The sequence below is a fragment of the Aegilops tauschii genome, chromosome 7 (assembly GCF_002575655.3).
Source record: "Aegilops tauschii subsp. strangulata cultivar AL8/78 chromosome 7, Aet v6.0, whole genome shotgun sequence".
Lineage (NCBI taxonomy): Eukaryota > Viridiplantae > Streptophyta > Magnoliopsida > Poales > Poaceae > Aegilops > Aegilops tauschii.
In genome coordinates, this window is record NC_053041.3 from 193,121,434 (window position 1) to 193,128,150 (window position 6,717).

General features: G+C 42.2%; 1 pseudogene; it reads right to left on the reverse strand.

The window, feature by feature from the left end:
* Positions 1 to 3,603: 3,603 nt before the first annotated feature.
* On the reverse strand, positions 3,604 to 6,368 carry LOC109732660 (anthranilate O-methyltransferase 1-like; annotated as a pseudogene).
* Positions 6,369 to 6,717: the final 349 nt, after the last annotated feature.

A 6,717-nucleotide genomic window follows, 5' to 3' on the forward strand; every position in this document is an offset into this window, starting at 1 on the left:
AAGTACATACATAGTTCTCATCTAACAACATATATATAGCTCTCCAGAGCATCTAATTAATTAAACCATACATTGAAACTATGTAAAACATTTCAATGCGAAAACAAATGCGATCATAATCGCAACCAAGGTAACAATTGATCCAACGACATAATGATACCAAGCCTCGGTACGAATGGCATATTTTCTAATCTTTCTAATCTTCAAGCGCATTGCATCCATCTTGATCTTGTGATCATCGACGACATCCGCAACATGCAACTCCAATATCATCTTCTCCTCCTCAATTTTTTTATTTTTTCCTTCAAGTAATTGTTTTCTTCTTCAACTAAATTTAACCTCTCGACAATAGGGTCGGTTGGAATATCCGGTTCAACCACCTCCTAGATAAATAAAATCTATGTCACGTTGGTCGGCATATTTGTCATAAACAATAAATGAACCAAATAGTTATAGAAAGATAATATATACCACATCTGAATCATAGACAGGACGAGGGCCGACGGGGGCGGATACCAAAACCATCGCACTATGTAATAAGAAGGAATAATAAAAGTAACAAAATTAGACAAGTATCTATCTAAAGTAAGAATTTTTTTCTTTCAAAAAGAAGATAAGAACAAGAGGCTCACCACGGTGGTGCTGGCGACGAGATCGGCGCGCGCGATCGACGGCGGTGAAGACGGGGACGGGACGTGACGGACCGCTAAACCTAGACAAATCTCGGGGAAAATGGAGCTCGGAGGTCGAGTTTCGAGAGGAGAAAGATTAACTAGTGTGGCTCAGACATTTCATCGAACACCTCATGTGCATAGGAGGTGAGCTAGAGCACCCAAATGCCCTCCCCTCGCCGGCCAGAAAAAACAGAGCACTGTGGAGTGCTCTGCTGTGGCGATGGGGTATATATAGGCAACTCATTGGTCCCGGTTTGTGGCACCAACCGGGACTAAAGGGGGGGCATTGGTCCCGGTTGGTGCCACGAACCGGTACGCATGCCCCCCTTAGTCCCGGTTGGTGGCACCAACCGGGACCAAAGGCCTTGTGCTGCCCCGCGTCAAAAGTTTAGTCCCACCTCGCTAGTTGAGAGAGCTCGAGAGTGGTTTATAAGCGCTGCTGCGCCCACCCTCTCGAGCTCCTCTCAACTGCAGGCTTTCGGACCTAACCGTTCTCTTTGCCTGTGAGGCCTACTGGGCCTTCTGCGGCCTGAATCCTGGCCCATGGATGGGTTTCAAGTCGTATTCAGGCCGTGGTGGCCCAGTAGGTGGCATAATTTTTTCCCTGTTTTTTGTTTTCTCTTTTGCTTTATTTATTTTGTTTTGTTTCTACTTACAACAAAAAACTTATTTATTTTATTCCATTTTGTTTCTAATTACTTATGTATTTTACTTTATTTATTTTATTTTTATTTATTTTACTGCTGCTATTTTTATTTATTTTACTACTGCTATTTTTATTTATTTTATTAAGGTTTATTTATTTTATTTACTATAGTTTATTTATTTTATTTTATTAAGGTTTATTTATTTATATTTATTTTATTAAGGTTTATTTATTTTATTTACTATAAAAAATGAACATAGATGCGCCTATAGAGAAAATTCAACCTAAATTCATAATAAATTTCTATGAAATTCAAAGAAATTTACTCTGAATTTAGGTCAAATTCCCTGTATAAGGGCATCTATTTTCAATTTGAGAGGAGCTCAACAAGGCAGAGAGGGACGGGCTTATAAACCGGTGTGAGCGCCCTTCGGTTGGCGAGGTGGGACTAAACTCTGATCGCAACTAGGACCAACCCTTTAGTCCCGGTTTGTGGTGGGACTAAAGGGTGAGCCTCTGGTCCCGGTTCAAGCCACCAACCGGGACCAATGGTGGTGGGCCAGGAGCGAGGCCTATTGGTCCCGATTTGTCCCACCAACCGGGACCAAAGGGGCCGGACGAACCGGGACGAATGCCCCCACAAGGCCCGGCAGGCCCCTGGCCGCACGAACCGGGACCAATGCTCACATTAGTCCCGGTTCGTGACTGAACCGGGACTAATGTGAATATTGCCCTGTGACCAAAGCCCAATTTTCTACTAGTGCACCAACTGCATGCACACCCTTGTCTGGTGCCCCTGATACTAAATCCTATAAGCGCGTACCATTGGTTCGACGACTACCCGCCAAAGTTCTCAAGTATTTCTCCTCCATACCATCTTCAAACTAAGCTAGTCATTCAATTCACACATGAGTAAGCCACCCAACTGACAGTATCCCCAATTGACTCCAAAACTTAACTCCCAAAAAGCCGTCCGCAAAATTAACTCCCCAAAAATTCTGGGGTTGTGGAGGCTGCATTCTAACCGATCACCAAAACATAGACACCAATAATTTTTTTGTTGCTATTTCTCTCATCCTATTGCATATGTAAACCTCATTCCGACTTCATTTAAACAACCTATCAAATAATAGCTTGATGGTAGGAATGCATACGTTCAAACACAATTTCGATTGCCAATTCACAAATTCAAATTGAAACACTCATAGTTCAAAATTGAACCAAAAGAAATAACACAACCCTTAACCCATAGTTCATCGAGAATTCTTTGCCTCAATATTTTTGCTGGAGGGGCTCATTTTTGGTGCGCCCCAAAAGTTTATGGGCTTTAGAGAGGTAAATGGGATGGATTAGACATCGTTAACTCCCCCCTCCCCCAAATAGTTTTTTGGATGCTCGTGAAATTTTAGGATCGACTAGAGATGCCCTTAGATGTAGGCATGCATCCCATTAGTTGCCAGTAACATGACCTAGGAGCACCATGACTACTTAAGCAGACCCACATACGTAGGATACGATATAGTGGCATTTTTTTAAAGCGGTAACAAAAGTTTTGCCTGATTTCATTAGTTAAGAAGATAAAATTGCACAATTAATTATGAAAAACCGGGCAAAAACCATAATAACATGCCCACATAGGGTACCGATGGTCAACCTGGCTACCCATAAGATTCACACATGCCACCGAAGAGAGAAACACTACCGATGTTGTCCGCAGATTGTCATTGCCACCATTTATTCCCGAGAAAGCAACTCTGACTTCAATTTATTTGACCAAGGGCGAGCCCCCCACCACAACAAGCACACAAGAATCATGCCAGCCCATGCCAACCAAACAACTATACGCTCAAGTGGCAAGGCAGCTCCAAGTCCGAAGGCGAGCTACGACGGAAAAATATGCAAGTGATTTCGTCGTGGCATATTTGGAATTGTATTGTTCATTTTGATAATTGACCGAATGATTTACTCTCTGATTATGAATTCATGCACCTGTAAATTATAGCTTTCTACATCGTCTCATGCACAAACAGGACCATGTATGTCATTACATCATTAAAAATCATGATATGTGCATTTTTATTTTGGAACCATTGTATTTTTTCACTTGAAAATATGAAATATATGTGAAGCTAAAGGCTGACTCTTACCAACCATTGGTATGCATGTAAATAAATTTACGATTTAACAGTTTATGCAATTTTTGTTATAGAGCACACAAGACAAACTTTTCTCACAGAAAAATGGGGGGGGGGGGGGGGAGGGAAGGGGAGCGCAAAAGAGATATTTAACCATAATAGGTCTCCCCCTTATAATACTCTTCATATACCACAAATTAAACTATTTAACCATAGCAGGCCTCCCACTTACAATACCTACATATACCACTAATTAAACTATGTCCATTACATGGCCTTCTTCAGTGACAACACGATGATGGGGTACTTAGCCTTTGCTTTCTCTAGATGCTTTGCAACGATGGACGCAAACACCACAAACAAGTCATCAATAATGTCCTCCCCAAAGTGGTCTACGATTAGCGGCTCCATCACCGCCCTTATGCAATTGGCGACATTTGCCCCGCTGCCAGCATAATCTAGTACCACATCACCGTCCAAGTCATCCTGAGGATCCCAGTTGGATTCAAAGAGTCTGGCATGCTCGATGTCGAAGAGCCTACTCTTGTTGATCAACTCTCGGACCTCTTTCACGGATGGGGTGTAGTAGGGCACGTTGAATGAATCCAACTTCTCCTTCTCCACACGACCCTATCATGCAAACCAATAATACTTATGGTCGGGTGGGTGTATCAAATGAGAAATCTTATTTTGCGGAACCTTTGTTCTTATTTTAGCGTTCAAAAGTGAACTTCTGTCTGACATGGTGGAATGCTAATAGTTCTATGTTTTAGAATGTGAATTCCTTTTCTCCACTTTTACGTGTACTTGGCACTTTTTTTCTTTTCCGGATAAAATGTACTGCCACTTTGCATATATGTTAGTATTCAACATCAATGTAATCTCGTTCATAGAATGTTGTCATGCAAGAATGAATTAGTTTAGGAACATATATAATTACATATGCAATTATAAGTTGGTTAACATGAAGAGTAATTTTATTTTTTAGAAGGAGGCTTTACCCGGTTTTTGCATCATACGTGGCACACAACCACAATATGAAGACTAATAATGGTATAATACATAGTTACTTGAAAAGAAAGCAAGATATCGTTGCTTTAATTAACATGTACTCGTACCTTTAGTACCAAAGACAGGAGAGATTCAGCAACCAATTCATACAAGGTGCCAACTCCCCATGCGTCATCATCTCTTCATTCTTTCGGCCAAGAAACGTTAGCAACATTCGACCTCCACTGACAAGCTCTTTGAAACGCAATGTAAGGAACAACTCAAAGTCCTTTTTGAATTGTTCTTGGAATAGCTTAATCACCATAGGTGGAGTAGTTTTTCCAATGTAGATGTTGCCTTCATTCAAGTGAGTGCAACTTGAGAGCTCCTCCGGCACCTAGGTAATTACATATCATGATGGAGTCATTATATTGTATAAAATGGCCCAACAGTACCTACTACTCTTTCACCTCCCAGTCGGTGATCCATGGAAGCAAATTGAATTGTTTACAACTTTGCATGGTGAAGCTTTCAGACCATTCCGGTGTGTTCTTATAACGTGACAGGATATCGTTGAGATATTTCGTGCCTATCTTCAACTATTTTTTTGACCAACAAAATATGAGCAATATTAATATACACTGAAAAAGTAAATCATTGGATTCGCATCGTCATTGGCATCGGAGAGAACTACAAGAAAGTACTGAAACGGTAATCTTGGGCATAATATAGGAAATATATACATAGCAAATTTATACCGACTGTTTTAGATAAGTTTATATTGGCTGAAAATTACATTTGTGTTATCGTACTCACTCCACTCAGATATTTCTTTATATTACATATGTGTTATTGCACACACTCTACTCAGATACTTTTTGATTTTAATTCGCTGAAAATTCATCTGTTTAAAATACGTAGATATTTCTTGCTATTACTCCTGTTCCAAGGCTAGCTATTGCTGGGCAATACACACATCATGTCTTGATATTACGACCCATTTAATAAAAGCTTCCGTTAGCGAACAACGATGTCACACGTAGCTTCGTGAATCTAGCTTCGCACTGGAATGTTGTGGAGCAAGAAGTTGGAGAGGTCCAGAACATGCCCATAATATCAACAAATAGATAGGTTTGGCTTGTAGAATTTTTTTAATACACCTTATATTTTTGAATGGAGAGTAGTAGGTAGTATCTAAAACTTGAACAGTACTAGTTTTGAAAAGAAAAATAAATACCTTAGAGCGCCACATGAGGGAGTAGGACGAGTGGAAGAAGTGGACGCTCCTGGAAGGGAAAAGCTTCCTGTAGTATGATCGGGGCAGCCCTGCCACATAGAAGGGCGGCGTATCTTTCCCGCCGAGATCTTCAAATTGCTCCAGTGACCGGAAGACGAGGTTGAAGTCGTTCCCCGGCAGGTCATTCAGGAAGAACTGGACCTCCACAACGCGCCGTTCCTCTTCCGATTTCCGAGTGCAGGAGTGGACTGCACCGATTACGTCGGAGATGAAGCTTAGAGTGTTGGGACCCGATGAGCAGCCGAGGTCAGCGACGACCATGGTGCTCCGTCGGGCGGAGAGCGACGTGCATACCTCTTGTATGGCCTTGCGAAGCACCGGCCTTGTCTCCAAAATGGCCTTCTCCTGCATACATGCATGAAGCACAGCAAATTATTCATGCAACGAGAGTGGATTGCAGCACAGTGCAGGATACAAACCTGGAGCCTCTCATCTAGTAGAAAACAAACAAACCTGGAGCCTGGAGTTTGCGGCGTAGCTGTTTTCGCCGTTGCCTGTAACCATGCGAACGCCGCTTGCTTCCTTCATAGCTATTCAGAAGTGATGCCTATTAGCTTTACAAGTTCGGGGGCTACAAGCTTGCTAGACTGACTGCACCATGTGTCCAGTATAGAGTATAGACCACAGCGGCTCTATCATTTATAGAGAGCCAGGATGACCACCACCCCCACAAACACGAGTAATGGGTGCAATTAGATGAGGGCACACGCAGCGTGGTCCATGAAAGCCCGTCAGTTTTTGTTAGGAATAAACCGCGACCGATATTGATGCGGAGCATCCTACGATCATCCCCATGGACTTACCATCGTCTCATCAAGAGCCAAAAGGACCCATGACACGAGCACGAGCTAGAGCTCTCGAGAACGAGGTGACTTCCTTCCTTAGTGATATCGCATATGATCCACTCGAGACATGGCTACTACCTAAGTCCGATATGCTATGCATGATCAGGTGTCAAGAGGACCCTCACGAAGA